The sequence below is a fragment of the Haliotis rubra genome, unplaced genomic scaffold (genome assembly GCF_003918875.1).
Source record: "Haliotis rubra isolate DU_JTF1 unplaced genomic scaffold, ASM391887v1 Scf1, whole genome shotgun sequence".
In the NCBI taxonomy this organism is placed as follows: Eukaryota; Metazoa; Mollusca; class Gastropoda; order Lepetellida; family Haliotidae; genus Haliotis; species Haliotis rubra.
The window spans coordinates 10,146,322-10,164,765 of record NW_025764891.1 but is presented as its reverse complement, the minus strand read 5'-3'; the positions used below and the strand labels follow the sequence as shown (position 1 = coordinate 10,164,765).

At 40.0% G+C, this 18,444-nt stretch overlaps 1 long non-coding RNA gene across 1 annotated transcript; it reads left to right on the top strand.

Moving 5' to 3' along the window:
• The first annotated feature begins 290 nt into the window (after nucleotides 1–290).
• LOC124286058 lies at nucleotides 291–9,753 on the top strand. Its single transcript, XR_006900946.1, has 2 exons — nucleotides 291–522; nucleotides 8,305–9,753. It is a non-coding gene; the product is annotated as an uncharacterized LOC124286058 (long non-coding RNA).
• Nucleotides 9,754–18,444: the final 8,691 nt, after the last annotated feature.

Here is an 18,444-nt window from a genome sequence, read left to right as displayed (position 1 = left end):
CTTATTTATATATTTGCCAATTGTCAAAGCTCTTCAAAGAGTAAAATAGATATATTTGTTAAAAGCTTCAACATTTGTATTCAAAGAGTCCACGAACAGCTTTTGCCAATTACTTCGGCGATGTAGCCGCTATTCTAAACAATATGTCCACGAAGCTTATAGATTTCTAGTCTGGGATATTCGATCTGTCGATGTGGCTGTGCTTCAACTGAGTCCAGATGACAGACAGTACTAGGTCTGCGCCAATGAAGTGTTCTTCCTTACGTTCGTTTTGTATTGTGTTGCCACATATAATGAATCGATTCCAAACGGGGCTCTAACACCAGCTTATACATACACACAACACCAGAGCACATAGAAACGATCGATCATTTCAGTTTTTCTACGACAACACGAGTCGTCTCATACGCATGATGTCTTTTTGGTGTAAGTGTAGCATCAGGATGGATGGAGAACACTAGTAGGAGTCTGGAACCACACGGATCCATGCAGATGGATTGTGGATAACAACGTTCTTGAGTAGTATGTATGCGTTTTCTATTAGTTTATTGACAAATACTATATACTAGTAACTATTCATAAAATGTAAAGTTCTTATTAAGTGTGCTGGAATCTTGTGATCGTGGGTTTCAATCTCAGATTCGCCCTGATTAACGTATCATAATTTGAATCCAAGTGGTGAAATTCTAAAACCTGTATTATTTTGGGTTTGCCACCCATATTAAGCGAACATGTTGTCATATAATTCATATATGGATATGGAAACTGGTTTTGTCGCTTTTATGTGTTATTATAAACAACAATAAATATATAACTCCGAAAAGATATTTAACACGTGTGATGCTTAAGCATTGTTTATTAGAGAAAACAATAACTTACGAGTTAAAGAATGACACGATAAAATATATAGTAATGAGAATATTTATAACGAGCCTTTTCCTGGCAAGATATCCTGCTCAAAACACAATCTGATCATTATTATCCCAGATAACCCAAGCCGCCTGTTAGGTGCTAGAAGGTTAATAGTCTCACGACTTATTTCACCGGGTACCCATTTTCTGCTGGGTGAACAGCGGCAATTTTGAACAAACTCACTGGCTTAAGGTGAGACCACATGTATCACGATTGCTTCCGCGTGGGACAGGACAGAAGTCCTAGAAACTCTCAGGAGTTAAGCTGCCAAACACGGTCACTCATCCAAAGACTCTTCGCGCCCAACGTTGCTTAACTTCAACAGATTGTGACCTGAGCGATATGCATAGGACCACACGGCACAACACAACTCCTTAAAGGAGTTATCCTGGCTGTATTAAGATGGTAAACAGCATGTATTAGGATAAACACTATCCTAATGCATGGTATTTCTCATCCAAAAACGCACTCCCGTGCTTAAAATAAAACATCTTCTTTAACCTTTTGCTTTAATAGATGGGATGCCTTTACAGAAACACTTGTACAACTATAATTGTATTGTCAGTTTAAAGAGGGCGTTCCATGGTCAGCGCTTATCTTCAGTCAAGACCATGGCTTTGTACATACACTGAGGGAAAAGAAAGTTTCCTTTTTATGTAACTGTTCTTAAATTTGACTATGTCTATTAAACCACACCTCATTCCTGCAACAGTTCTATACTGGTGTTAGAAAGGAACCTGTAACCAACCCGTGAAGGTCCGGGTTAGAATATTGGCCTTCAGTAACCCATGCTTGTCGTAAGAGGCGACTAACGGGATCGGGTGGTCAGGGTGCTGACTTGGTTGACACACGTCATCGGTTCCCAATTGCGCAGATCAATGCTGATGCTGTTGATCACTGGATTGTCTGGTCCAGATTATTTACAGACCACCGCCATATAGCTGGAATTTTGCTGAGTGCGGCGTAAAACTAAACTCACTCACTCACTCACTGAACTTGTAACTACATGTTCAAAGATAAGATGTCACATATATCTTTTGGTTTGCGATGTTTAAAATTGTTTTGATATAACTATGCATTTAAAGTTTAACTTTTCTTTCAGAATTGTTAGTTGTATTTGCAAGCTTATAAATAGCCAGTACAGCACAGTTTTGGATATAAAACCACCGTTAACTTTCGATAAATAACTATTAAATGATAAAATGAGCTGAGAGTTCCTTTGCTCCTTCCTTCACCTCAATGTTAAATAAAGATATATAAAGAGGTGCAATTCATCAGCGTACGGTAGTGCATATATAAAGAAATCTACAAAAATAATGACACAACACAAAATTCCCTCCTAAACGTTTGAAGTTTATCTTCAGAGAAAGATCACAGTTAAAGATCATACTGTGACGTAACTTTATAAACACACAGCTGACACTTTGCAGTGTAAAACTAAGGAAAACTATTTCATTAAAGAATTGCGTCCATCCTTGAACAGGTAAACATGTATTTGAACTTTGTGCTTATCATTGTCATTGTAAGCCGCTAATGTGACGTCATGGCAACGGGGCGTCACAGTGTGGACATTACATTGTGATATATTTATACCATTTCTTGACTCTATATCTATTTCCTGAGCCAAGCACCTCTTTAAGTTTGTATCACGGAAAGCCTTCAACTTATCTCAAAGTAAACTGATTGTATGTAACATTGATATCAACCTACGCGTAACAGATAACTCAGCGGACAAAGGACTTGCAGTATATAGGTCGGAGCCCAAGCCAGTTGAAGTGTTTCACTCAGTCGGAACACTGAATAAATGATCGATCCTAACATTATTCTCATGGCCTCTATAATGATTATGTCAAAACGTTTTACAGCCTTGTACAAGTCTCTCGGGATCTGTGTTTCTTTTCACTGTCAGTTGCAGCTAAAAGGGGTTCTTTATATTTTATCACGTATTTTGCGCAGCAATCGTTCCATTACGATACGAATGGATGGCTGATTCTATTTCTAACGGGATCTTCACGGGTAGTTGATGTTGTGAGTGAGTGAGTGAGTGGGTGGGTGGGTATGGGTTTAAGACGACATATTCCCGCAATTCTGATATTAGAAGGACACCAGAAATGGATTTCCGGTTCGGGCGAACGGACGCTTAAGTCATCAGCCTATCCCCACAGCCTATCTCTCCCACACCTCCTCCTCCTCCTCCTCTCCTGAGTATACTGGAACGCACCTCGTTATCAGATCATGTCAAAACACATCATCAAGGTAATCGAAAAAAACTGATATGCTACATCACATGGAACGCAATTAAATTATTCAAACCCTGGTTTTGTGTTCCATCGATTCAGAGCCCTCTTTTTAAACTGAATTTAGAGGGAAGAAATAAATTAAACATAAACATTGAACAGTTCATACAGCAGACGGAGAAAGGTAAGTACTACATGTTCCTTGTGTGATCACAAACGCCGAAATCTGATCGTGAAACCTGAAATATTGATGAGCAGGCACAAGAAGGTTCCTTGTCAACTCGTAAAACCACTTTCAGAAATGTGTTATGTCCAATTTAACCTTATACTGAGTCAAAAAAACTTCACAAAATGTAATTTGAAAAATAATGAATAATTTTTCTCTGATGATACATCTATGTATCGAAATGGGATCCTATCTTTCGACTCTAGAAAAACGTTAGCAAAACCCTCAAACCCATCCATTCGTCGTGCAAATGACGTTGAGTGCCAAATCAGGTTTTGCACGTGCAGTCGATCACGTGATCTTCGCATCGAAGTTTTCTTCATATGCACGTGTTTGCATTGGCCTCAAAATTGAAAAACACTTTTAAACCACAGTTCTAACGGTACTTGAAATGCCACGATTGTCAAATGTGCAACGTGAACGTGCCGTTGGCATGTTGCAAGCGGGAAGATCAGTTATTGACGTCGCAAGAGCAATGGGATGCAGCCGTCGTACTGTGTATGACTTGCGAGGTCGTCTACAACAAACTGGCACCACTTCTGATCGCCCAAGGTCGGGTCGTCCACGTGTGACGTCACGAGCAGAAGACCGTCAAATCGTCCTACGTCACCTACGTGACAGATTTCTGCCGGCTACACGAACCAGGGCTGAGATGTTTAGAGGTCGACTGTCCTCACAGACCATTCGAAATCGGTTGCGGGCTGCCAATCTCCATTCTCGACGTCCATATCGTGGGCCAATATTGACGCCGTTTCATCAACGTCAACGTCTGCTGTGGGCCCAACGTCACCTCCGATGGACCCAGAGACTGGAATCGAGTCGTCTTTAGCGATGAATCAGGTTTACCCTCAGATTCGCGGACGGCAGGCATAGAGTCTGGAGACGACGTCGTGAACGGTATGCCCAATGTTGTGTACAGGAAGTCGACAGATTCGGGGGCGGAAGTTGCATGGTGTGGGGTGCTTTCTGTGGGAACAACCGTTCCCGACTTCTGGTCATCCGTGGAAACCTCACAGCTGCTGCTTACCGCGACCAGGTGCTCACCCCTGAACTCGTTCCTTTCATGGCGGCTCATGGCCCAGGTCTACAGTTCCAGCATGATAATGCTCGGCCGCATACCGCGATGTTGACACGAAATTTCCTTCAAAACGCTGGAATCAACGTCATGGACTGGCCATCGAGGTCCCCTGACCTTAATCAATAGAGCACGTTTGGGATGCACTTGGGAGAAGGCTTCGTGGTCTTAGGAACCAACCTCAGAATTTGCAGGAACTTGGCGCTGCCTTGCAAGAGCAATGGCGCAGAATCTAACCACGTGTTCACAAGCATCAGGCAGTCGATGAGGAGACGGTGTTTGGCAGTGGTGAATGCGCGGGGCGGCCATACACGATATTGAACTGAGAAATTTCGCATTTTTATTCTTGTGACTTGACATTCTGTATACCCATGTTTTGGAACGGCGGTGTAGCCTAATGGAACTGATTATGGCACTGTCAGTGTATCGAGTACATCACACAGATCTCAGCAATGAAATAATAACAATTTAACCATCTTACCATCTCTTGTTCTTTTATAGTGCCCTGAAGAAAGAATGTGAAGGTTTTTTTTTGACTCAGTATTATATTTAGTCGAGGGCTGTTTTTCAAGGACACCCCCATTTCAATCTTCCTAAAACATTGTCCAGATATGCAAGCTGGTACTGTTTACAATATATTGTGAGCTGACACTTATGTGACCATTCAGTATTTAGTTTGAACCCTTGACATCATGTATGCATAAGTGAAAACATTAGAATAAGCTATGCCCTTATGATTACATCATCTGAAAGGAGGGTGGGTAGTGTCTCCAAAACAAGCTCTTTCAGTCAACATAAAGGGGGGAGTCATTTTAACAAGCGATTGTAATTTCAAATTGCTTTTTTATGAACTTTAATATCTAAGTGTGATTCTAGGGGACTTCTATCAATCTCAAACACACAAAATATTTCTTGCATATTTTGTTTCGTGAAGTTTTTGATGCATGTATTGTAGATTTTGCGTTTTTTGAGGGTACCAAGATAAAAGGTCAAACAAAATGGGGATCGTGAGACTGGAACATATAGCAAAACCAAATTGCTTTAGCTTGACAGATAATATGTCGAAAAATAAAACATAAAAATAACTGCATTTGTATCGTTTTCTTGGTGATTATACATACTTTTTGATCGCCCCTCGTATATTAGGTTATTGGTTAAAGTTGCACGCGCTAAGTAAACAGTGCATCCTGGTATGTGTGAGGTATATTGTGTCACTCCACATATAAGGTTATTGTTTAACCTTGCACGCGTTAAATAAATAGTGCAACATTTGACTTGTGAATTGTGTAACTGTGCACTTGTTAGGTAAGTGTTTAACCTTGCACGCGTTAAATAAATAGTGCAACATTTGACTTGTGTAACTGTGCACTTTTACGTGTAAGGTAAATTAAGAAACCTGAGTAACCTTTTACGAACTGTAAGGTAAATTCTGTAACTGTTCATATATTAGGTGAATGTTTAACCTTGCACGATCTAAAGATCTGTACAACCGTGTATTGGCAAATGTGTAACCTATGTGTTATGAAAACTGTGCATTCACGTGTTCCACGTGTTAGGTGGACTGTGTAACTTTGTACATGTTAGGTGACTGTACAGATTAGGTAAATCCATAAACTTGCACGTATCATTTCCATATAAACATACACATGTTAGTTAAACTGGGTAACATTGCTCGTGTATCATATAGTGTGTAACCTTGTATCTTTCAGGCTTGACTATGCCACCTTGCACGTGTTTGGTGCACCATGTAATCTTGCACGTGTTGGGAAAATTGTGAAACTATAAATGTGTGGGGAACATCGATATGATATTTTTAGAGTTAATGAATGGAAATATTGAAGATGTTACGCTCTGGAGGCAACAATAGGTTATTCTGAAGTTGTTGTGACTGGTCAACAAACTCATTTCTTATTTTACAGCTAATGCCCACGCTTGTATCATTTGTTGTTATTGAGCAGAGAAGATACCATATCGATCGTATTGGAGATGTGGGCAGATATCAGCTTGGCATAGAAGTGAAGCAGTAGAGTTATTGATTGGGACATGTTTACCACCTGTATGTGCTGTCATGCATGAATTTAGTTGCAACGGTTGTTAATTATGATAGGTACGGTTTGAGGTGTTTGTGGGCGAGAACAAAACATCGATGGTTTGTTTTTGTTGTGATTGATTCAATAGTTCAATAAAGGATGCGCAATATAATATTTATGAACGAATTATAAAATAAATTGTAAAACAAACACGGGAGTCAATACACTGATGTAACAAAGAGATTGAAGTCTGGAATCTTAGAAGAACCATTGTTGTCGCACTGCAGCCTACATGTTAAAGAAGAAAAATATTTGTCAAGGCGCGAGAATGAGACAATTATGAGACAAATATTTGTCAGCAGAACAATAATGCGAAAATGCGTTAAATGCCCAAATTGTCGCTTGGTCTCAATGTCGCAATTTTGACACATTCATATATTTTATATATTGTCGTCCCTAAAATATTTATACATATATTGTCGCAATATCACCACTAAAACAATCGAAAAGTGTCAAATTGGACAAAGCATGAATTCGAAATGGCGACAGCGCGACATTTTGACATGCACATATGGTCATTATTTGTATCTTGGAATCTTTTCAAATGACTACAAATGAAGCATTATTCAAGTTACGTATGTGGCACCAAACTCAACTGTCCGATATAGATCAGTTGAAGAGCTAGGATATATAGAGAATCCCACCCAAGTGTCTTCTGATATCAAGTTGATCAAGTTGATAAAGTCGAGGCTTGCCGAGGATATTTTAACTATTATCAACGAGTGTTGATATATTTGATATCAGAAGACACGAGGGTGAGATTCTATTCAACATCCAAAATCACTCTTCGTTAATTTTCAATGAAAAATGTACATCTCTGAACACGGTACTGTCATTAGACTGCGGCGATGTCATAGCATTGTGACGTCATCAAGTACATGACGTCATAGCATTGTCAGGGCATTGTGCAAAATCTACTGTCAAAACGTTTGATCTCACACTAGCGATATCTCCTGTGGAACACAGTTTTGGGTGATAAATACTTTTTTCATAAAGAATACACCGAACGTTGTATTAAATATTCTTTGTTCTTAAATATACATTGAGAAAACCGACATATTCTTCAATAATTTTTTTTTTATAATTTGTCTGCACACCATGGAATATTGCATATTTGTTGGTTGAATAACGGCGACCTCAGCAATATTACAACTGAATGACGGATCCATACCAGACAATCCTGTGAATTGCACTACGACCCAACGGTCTGTGCAAGACATTATTAAGACATGCATCAACTATGTCAGCAAGTCTTACCCTGTCCCGCCTGTAACCTGTTACAAGCCTCGGTGACGACCAATACTTAGTCTGATATTAATGGTGCTGTTTCGTTATTATGTAATGTAATATATTAATCAAATAACGGGTCAATAATCTTGTATATTTTCCCAAATCATTAAAATTTATTGTTATGTAAGATTTAATCCTTATGAAACTTATGTCTTTCATCTTGCTTTATAAAGGAGACCAAAGCGGAGGAGAACAGTTTTATGTGTACTTATAAGATGCATTTAAAGGGATATACGAAGACGTGATTTCGGGGTAAACAATGTTTTTCACTTCTATATGTTACCCCGCCGCATGAAGAACTGAGGATACTTCCATCTAAATGAAGACATTATTCTATAGGCTAAAACCTTAAAGCAACTGTTAAAGTTTGATGTATCCATCCATATTTCACATATCAACACATTCCTCTATCAGGTGCGTCACCTGCAAACTTAAATTCTCATTAAACATTTATTTGAACATTTTTCCTTTCAGAGGTTGAATCATGGGAAGCGAGTACTGGTCTCACTACCGAAGCCTCCCTTCGATATTACCGTATCTACCAGATCGCCAGGACACCTTCCATAACGATGGCGACGACGAACGGCGTGTGGTATCAGAAGCCACCGGTTTGATCAGAGAAAATCCTGAAGATGTATGTCCAAATCATGGCTGGATCCTCCCTGACCACAGGAGAACGGAGTTTTACGTCCCTCCACCATTTTCGTACGTTCCTCCTCGTCTTGCCCAGGAGCAACATACCACGCAGGCAGACACAGTGACAGCTAAGCAATCTCTGGAAGAAGATGATCTCCCGCAGTCAGGCAGTCCCAAATCACTTCCAGAACAATTGTGCTGTTCACATAAATCACGAAAGCAATCGTTAATACCTGTTCCTGTAAGAAAGTTTTCTTCGCCATCGAGTTTACCTTCAGTTAAAACGGGACAACCTGTTTCTGAGAATGGCTCACAGAATCAAAGGCACACTGCTGACGGGAAACAATTTATCCCACATCAAGTTTCTTCTGGGCTGACTTTTATTCCTCTTGCTACTAAACGAAAATATTTGTCACCAGAACTGTCACGGAAACACTTTGTACCGCCACTTGCTGTTTCAAGGCGTACCTCGTCGCCCATGGTATTCCAAAGAAGTTCCTACAAGCCAATCCGTACAGGATTGGATGTATGGGCAACTCCTCGCTATCCTTTGAAGAAGAGGAGGAGCCTTAAGAATGAACCAAGGCCAATTTGGCGAATCTGATTATGTCATACATCTTCAGCTTTTATTGACCAATTTAGCACTCTATGCAATAGGCAGTTCTGTGATCATCATTTTGTTTTTTGCATGGAATACTTTGTTAAACGGTGCTATGTAACTGAATTGATGCAAATGATGCTGCTTCGAGCTCCTAAAGACATCGTCTACGATTTCAAAATCCGTCCACACTTGGAGTCAACTGTTGTAAAGAAGAGGTGTATGATATAGTTGATTATTTATCATTGCCAAGCGAAAGCAAGATAAACCAATTTAGGATTCTTGGTTAGAATATGTTCAAGGCAACCAAATAGCATGCTGGTGGTAAGATGATCTGTGGCAAGGCTCGTGATCTGGTTCATTGCGTACTGAACGACCTGGATTGATGCTCACAATGTTGACCTCTTCAATGTTCTGGCCCAGATGCGGTTATTCAGAGGTCGAATTTGTAAATATTGTACCATCTGCTTCTACAAGAGATTTCTTATGAATGTGGAAAGGGTTTTGTCGCTTCTATTTATGTCATTATTATCTAATTGATGATTGCAGAAATACATATCTGGCACCATTTATGACTGTTTTTATTGATGTCATTGTTATTTGTACCTGCTGTTAGTATGACTGTGTAAACTTTAATATAGAAATATGCATTTGGCATCATCTATTACAATTAAACATCGTTTGTGTGATGCGGTTATTGGGTAGTTTTAATGCCTCAAAATCATTTACCGAAGTGTATAATTATGCAGTATTATAGTTGTTCAACATTATTGCCGCAGCTTATCAAGGCGGTTCTTACATATATCTTCTTTTAATAATTATGCAGTCAGCGCATGGTGAATGCGTTGAATTCGTTCATTGAACGAGAGCGAGCGTGCATGCCAGCGCGCGTGATCTTTACGTTGTGTTCAGCAATTTTCAGCAACACAGCGGTGCCGGGATTACATGATACAGCGACTTGTATCGCATTTGCAAGTGATGGCTGCAAGACACGACTACTTTGAACAGGAGTATGGCCATTCCATGTACCAGTCCCCCAGGAAATACGATGACATCATTGGAATTCAATATTTTAGAAAGATATCTGTGTGACATATAGATGACAAAATGAGGTGAGGTGAAAGTGTGTTTACCGTCGTGCTTGGGAATATTTCGCTCATATGACGAAGTGCATGCGTGTGTATGTGTAGGTGCGGCTGCTTGTACTAGCCCAGACTGAAGCTGGTTTTATAGTGCTATCCCACTGAGATACCATGCCGCAGTGAAGCATGAATATCCCACTCAGACACATTATACTGACTCCGAGCCGACCAGTCCTTGTTGTACCCATTAATGCCGAGCGCCAGGCAGGGACCAACAAGTACCATATTTTAACGTCTTTTGGTATGACGCGGTCGGGGATCGAACCTGCGACCTTCCGCTCTCCGGGCGGACGCTCTAAGCACTACACCACGGAGGCGGTCAGATGACAAAATGAAACAAAACACTTCTTGTAAACAGGTGCATGGAAATATAAAGAAAATGTCCTTGAAAACATCTCTTTAAAATATGTTGAAAGCAACAATATCATGAGGACGAAACCTTCTCTTTATTGCTCAGAGAACATTTTCAGGTACAATATTTAAAAGGTAAGCATTTTCGACGTCTATCACTTGAGGTGTAATTTAAAAACCGGATATCGCTTGCGAAAGGAACATGTTTTCACCTATTTTTATAAACAGATTTATGATCTGTATTCTACTCCAAGGTTATTGTCAGACACAAACAACACACAGAATCAGTGTTGAACTTTTACTACCGCGCATGAAATGTTTTACATGGATAGACAAACGTTTCAAGGTATGGTAACAAGTAAAGAGCACCGCAACTGGCATGTGCAAATAAGCCACAATACAAGAGGTGTCCACAAGTAAATTCATACGGTCAGTATCGAGTATGTCCACCTTGTGCATTGATGCAGTCCTGGCAGCATTGCCTGGGGAGATCATTCTATACCCGAGGAAGGATTTGTTATTATTGCAGCGTTGTTGGATTATTCTGATGACGTCACTCCAGACGTATTCAAGGGGTGATAAATCAGGGATGTTGCGAGCTCTGGTAGCACATTATCATTGTTCCGATTACGATACTGCTCTACAAGTCGAGCAACGGCGTCTATGCTTGTCGTAAGAGGCGACTAACGGGATCGGGTGGTCAGGCTCGTTGACACATGTCATCGATTCCCAATTGCGCAGATCGATGCTCATGCTGTTGGTCACTGGATTGTCTGGTCCAGACTCGATTATTTACAGACCGCCGCCATATAGCTGGAATATTGCTGAGTGAGGCGTAAAACTAAACTCACTCACTCACTCGAGCAACGTGTTGTCGGGCGTTATCGTGTTGAAACGTCACTCCTGGACCGTTCAGTTGCAAAAACGTTAAAGCGGCCATTTGCAAAATCTCATACCTCACAGCATTCAAGTTCCTCTCAATCACAATTATTAGCGTCCTTGCTAAAGCTGTTATCCCTCGGGAGATCAAAACGTTCGACCCCCAAAACGATCTCCTGCCTCATGTAACGTTTACCTGCGCGTCTGTAGACACGTGACCTGCCGTCGGGTCGGTGAAGAAGGAAACGTGACTCATCAGTGAGGTGAACTCATCTCCATACATCTCCATCTCCATGCTTATCATCGCGATATTATGGTATCAGAATGGACTTTAAGGTCCGCCAGCTGGAACCTGCAGGAGGTGAGTTGTTCGAATCTATCGACGTGGGGTCGTTATTTGTGGGCAACCACCGGGATGGTCTTTAACTCCATTGTTTTGTTGAAAACGTCGGCATAAGTGCCAAAGTGCTTATAAGGAAGCATCACGGGCACCGTCACTGCCAGGTACCATACTGAAGCATACCTTTAGGTCTTCAGCAGTCAGTTGTCTGACCTTTTGATGTGAATATTTCTGGCCATTTTTTTAATATGTCATTCTTCTTGCTGTGCTGTTCGAACAACAACTATTAATATTCGTTTCTTCGACCACCTTAGCACACTCGTTCTCTGGTTCAAATCCAGACATTCATTTACAAGCTTATCAATGAAATAAATCCACGTCACAATTTTCGCGTCCGAGTATATTATGCAGATGAAGAACAAACGCTATCCTCATCCACCATAAATACATAATGAATACCTATTGCAAACTGCGAGCATGTGAGTATTGTGACGAAATTTATGTTCTGATTTATTATTATTATTTATTTATATATAATTCCTCTTCATGCTTGTCACAAGAGATCGTAAGCGGCTCGCTGATTTGTTTGATTGATGTCTTGAGATTTGATGCTCCTGATATTAACCACTGGGTTGTCTTTCCAGACTAAATGATTACAGACCGCCTTCATATACCTGGAATAGTGCTGAACGCAGCGTTAAACAACAAATAAACTAACAAAAATACCAATCTATATAACGCAATTATTTATATCTATTCCCCCACCTCATCCCATTGATGACATCGCAAACGTATTACCGCTAGACGTTTACCCTTAAGGCTAAACTAAAAAATCAAAAGAAGTCGCTCAATGCAGGGGCTGTCATAGCAGAACGTAACCAACAACAAACAGTCCATGGCGTTTGCTTCAGACTTCGAGGTTTCGTCGTACAGAAAGGACTTGCGATTAATCCACATTAAAATTGCATCAGAACCATTAACGTAATGAAAGTTTGTGGAAATCAATACCTTTCCCGACAACCGGCTTACTTATTATGGCTCTTAATGTAATGTTGATTTCCATATCTTAGCGTGTGTCACCATCACGCTTCTACGTTCTGAGGTTCTGTTAGCGTTAATGGCCGACGGTTTTATGTTTAGTAGGACAGAAATATTTTTGTCCTTCGTGATGATGGGAGTTCAATCAAGTTTAGGCTACTTTCCACAGAGTTGCAAGAAATATTTGCATCATGTTTTCGATCACTCAGTAGTTTGGGGTCACAGAGAGTTTCAGATCAAAATGGACAATTATTTGGAGAGATCTGTGGAAGGTAACGATTTCGTATTCAGGACTTCTGTACAGTCAAAGGGAAACATTATGATCATGTATTGAGCAGATGGGACTTATTGTAAATGTCCGTTGTCATTGGGTGAATGAATTTACCCTAAATCACATCACAGAATGTCAGAATATCCGAGAGTACACATATTTTGCATGTTTGTCCTAAGAGGCGACTAACAGGATCGGGTGTCAGCTTCTCTGACATGTTTAATGCCTGTCAACGTATCCAAATCCGATGCTCATGATATCAATCACTGGGTTGTGTTGCAAAAAATGGATTTTAAACACACACACACACACACACACACACACACACAACAAAGAAAGAAAGAAAGAAATGAAAAACAAACCTGCAAAAAATAAGTAGATAAAATTAAAAGATGAATCAAACAATCAACAAAGGCAAACATTAAAAAAATTCCCCAGACAATCAAACAGAATTCAACAAACAAACAAACAAATGAAATAGCAATCGTTGGTATTTGTGGGGGGAGCAAGAAGCAATAGCAATATAATCGCCCATACTGCCAAAACGTGATTTCGACTCGCAGTGCTGTTATCATTTAGATCTTGACATGTAGACACGTCTCTGCTTATCGACGCTCAACATAACGACATTGTTCTCAAAACGTCTCCAGAAGCTGACATAACACACCCTTCCGAGATCACTTGACATAAGACATTGTGTTGTAATGATTGTAACCCTTTTTGCCTTAAAGGCATTACCGTGTCTCGGAATCACATCTCGAGTAACCGTGTATCAAAGACGAATATATTGAGAATCGAAACGAGTGTCTTTAGATGGGAAAAACACGAGTCGATAAAAAACCATGCTCATTAAGACGTTTTAAACATTTATCGACAAGACTTATATATGTGGAACAAAATGATACACGCGTGAGATTCAATTTATCATCCAGAATCATTCTTTCAACTCATTCATTTTGTAAAAAATTTTTTATTCGAGGTAACATACATCGGCAACACAGCATCGGGTCTTTATTAGAATGTTAGATACATATAATGTACAATACAATAGTTGTCACAAAATGTTGAATTAACACAAGTAAATTTAGAAAAACGTAAACAATACTGGTTTCAGTTCATTCCCTGTCTTACACCTTCATCCAGTTTGTGACATTTTTTACATACTGAAAAAGGTAAATACGCAAGCTCCACTGTACATGAACGTATAGTAGCCTCGTCAGGCCACACGGTCGCCGCTGAAACGCTTAAACAAACTGTAACGAACTTTCATCTAAACACCTCCTGTAATTGTTGTAAACTTTTAACAAAAGGCACATATGTATATGTTTAAACAATACAAAGATTGAACAAAAACATGTTTTTGGAATTTGTAGACCAAATAAGACATGTTTCAAGCAATAGTTTCAAAGAAGTGCATATGCTTTATGTTCTATCACATAGAAGTTCCACAGATTTTGCAGAACACGTCTTCGAACAAGCCCGAAAATTGTGTTTATTCAAATTTAGAAAAGAAAATACAGTGGCAAGTTATTCATTATGTTATATCAACACACTAGACACATTTAGAGGGAGAAGTGTTTTGCTGGCTGGCTGACACAGGCCAAGCTGCATTTCTCACGTACATACTATTTCAGTGGCTCACTTGCTCCACTATTGTTTGGTTCCTTTTACTTCCCTTAACGAGTACAACAATAACGTTAACCTAATGGAATATGCACAGTAGACCATCTCATTTACATTGTTGTGACAAATTGTCAAACACATATAATGTATAAGGGGTTCGTTAAAACAGATCTAAACGATGAATATCATAATGGTAATGTTCCAAACACATAAATCAAAATTTAGTTGTCCCAGACAATTGTAGATCAAATTTGAAATGCATGAATTTCCTACACCATGTGCCCACATGTTATATAGAACTAGCAGCAGACCGATGTCTGAGGTGGGAAGAATTACAAATGACCAGTTTCAGTGGCAAGGAGATACCTGATGTCATTTATTTGTCATCACTGTAACCGATGGCGTTACGATGATCTGCAGACCCGTCTTCAGCAACCCATGCTTGTCGTAAGCAGTTACTACCGGGATCGGGTGGTCAGGCTCGCTGACTTGTTTGACAAATGTCATCGTATCCCAGTTGCGTAGAAAGATGTTCATGCTGTTGATCACTGGATTGTCTGGGCCAGACTCGATTATTTACAGACCGCCACTCTATAGCTTGAATATTACAGGGTGCGGCATCAACAACAAACGTACCAAACTATGATCTGCAAATCATTGTTACCCAATTTCTTTCTTGGTGTGATGTCTCCTAGGAGATATCGCTTGATCTCTTAGGCAATACGTCTTGTGGATGTCAGTTTGGGATAAAAAGCTTTTGTACGCTTGTATAATATTTGCAATAATAAAAGCCTTCGTCTTCAAATATTATCATCATAAATGCTTAATGCTTGTTGGAACGACTCATGTGATTCGCGGAGGAGGTAATCTGCTTCCTAGCAACAACATTGCTCGTGGATGAAGTATTGGATCTCCTCATAGATGAACGCATCCTCTTCCAGAGAGTAGAAGTGAGTACAACCCATTCACGGCACCAGGAAGTTCACGTTTCTGCACTCACTGTAGCCACTCAATGTGTATTCATGCAAAGACAAGAGATAAAGTATACAAAAGGATTGAACATCCTGATGAAATACTAGTATCCATACAAGTATATATCAATATAACAAAGTTTAGCGATGGTTCTTTCCTTCACAAGAAGGCTTCAGTAGTGAATGACGTGTGCAACCGATATGGCAGGACATACTGACCCTTTTCTTGAACTCATGGTGTCAGGGGCGGTGGGGTAGCCTTGTGGTTAAGGCGTACGCTCGTCACGCCGAAGACCCGGGTTCGATTCCCCACGTGGGTACAATGTGTCAAGGCCATTTCTGGTGTCCCCAGCCGTGATATTGTTGGAATATTGCTAAAAGCGGCCTAAAATTAAACTTACTCACTCATGGTGTCATCACTGATTTTCAGTGATCTATTGACATATACTTTTCACAGCTATTTTTCCCTTTACACCAACGGAATTTGTTTCTGAGGGTAGTCAAGACTGGGTATTCAATTGCACTGACGTTACACATTTACCATATTCACGATTCGTATGAAGCATGTATTGAATAAGTGAGTTTTGTTTTACACCGCTTTGGTAATATACCGGGGCGGTGGGGTAGCCTAGTGGTTAAAGCGTTGGCTCGTCACGCCGAAGACCCGGGTTCGAATCCCCACATGAGTACAAATTGTGAAGCCCATTTCTGGTGTCCCCCGCCGTGATGTTGCTGGAATATTGCTTAAAGCGGCGTAAAACCATATTCAGCAGTCAGTCAGTGGTAATATACCTGTAATGCAACGACGGGTAGGCATTATCTTGACCCTAATTGGGATATCTGCGTTTCTGTAAATTGTTTTGCATAAAGGCAATAAGTTGCATTAGGTTTAATGAGTTTTGGTGTTTTGTAAAGGTCCCAATCGAATTTGAACGTCGAAGCTGTGAAAGAATATTTTCGATCAATAAATTCTACATCCGCTACATAGACTGTGTTAAACAAGGCTTGGAAAGTGTTCCCGATAATCGCATAGCCATAACGAAGCAGGTGAACAGTTTCAAAAGGGAACACTCAAATGGAACTGTTTCTGACACCTGTACCATTAGAGCGGAGAACTGAAACGTGTTCCTTACAAGTGCACATGTCTAACTAGATTGTAAGGCTGTTACTGTTTCTGTACAGAAAGAGTGAGCGAGTTTTACTCAGCTTTTAGCAATATTCCAACAATATCACGGCGGGGGACGCTAGAAATGGGCTTCACACATTGTACCCATGTGGGGAATAGAACCCGGGTCTTCGGCGTGACGAGCGAACGCTTTAACCACTAGGCTACCCCAGCGCCTCTGTACAGCAAGAACAAACCAGGACAGGACAACTTTTTTTATTCGGATGTCCAAAATTATGGACAGATCATCAGAGTTGGTCTGTGGATTTTATGAGACTGTGCAAAATTTGGTTTTGTTGCTATAATTAGATTTTGTGTTAGTGAGCGATTCATCGGTCTCAAATGAAGTCAAACGGACCGTACATAATATTATTGACCAGCAATTAGTATTCTACTTCATCAATAATAACTAGACTGAGAATAATTCACAAAAAGTTATGAAACCATGAAATGTTAACTAATATTGTCCTGGGCCTAGATTTTCGAAGGTCTCTTAGCGCTAAGATAGTCGTAAGTGTCATGCATTAACATTAACTTACGACAATCTTAGCTCTAAGAGAGCTTCGAAAATCTAAGCCCTGGTTCGTGACCCTTACAGGATACCACTGTCTTAGGAGATCAAATGCCTGATTAGGCCATTGACCTGATATATTTTCTATATACGTATCCTACGTAAACAAGGCCCAGAATCGATGCCAGGTCAAATATGTGTATATGCCCTCAGTCACAAATACCACATTTATTTGTTGCGCTTCGATCGCGTTATTTTTTCTATATATATTCGGAATGTATATTGTATTAGTATCCTAATCGGTATCCACCAGCAATCTTTGTTGTAGTGCTGCATCTTGGGATATCCTGCCCTATATATTCTTCTTGTTTTCGACTCAATCAGGTGGTCTGTAAAAGGAGATTCTGGAACAATATGGGACATTGATTCTGTTTGAATACGATGTAGTGCTGATCATTCCATCCATCTTGATATCGGATATCCTGAATTGATATATAAGACATCTATATATTCTTCATACGTGCTTGTTGATCGAGTCTCAATCATACGAGTCTGATCATGCGATTGGTCTGTAAAAGGAGATTCTGGAACACACACTCCAGTCATTGACATCATGGACATTGATTCATGTAGCTTGAATACGATAAGCCGATCATACGATCCATACGAGTCTGATCATACGATCCATACGAGTCTGATCATACGATATATACGAGTCTGATCATACGATTCATACGAGTCTGATCATACGATTCATACGAGTCTGATCATACGATTCATACGAGTCTGATCAATTAATACGATTCATACGAGTCTGATCATACGATTCATACGAGTCTGATCATGCGATTCATACGAGTCTGATCATACGATTCATACGAGTCTGATCATACGATTCATACGAGTCTGATCATACGATTTATACGAGTCTGATCATACGATTCATACGAGTCTGATCATACGATTCATACGAGTCTGATCATACGATTCATACGAGTCTGATCATACGATCGATTTACATAGTCTGATCATACGATCCATACGAGTCTGATCATATGATTTATACGAGTCTGATCATACGATTTATAC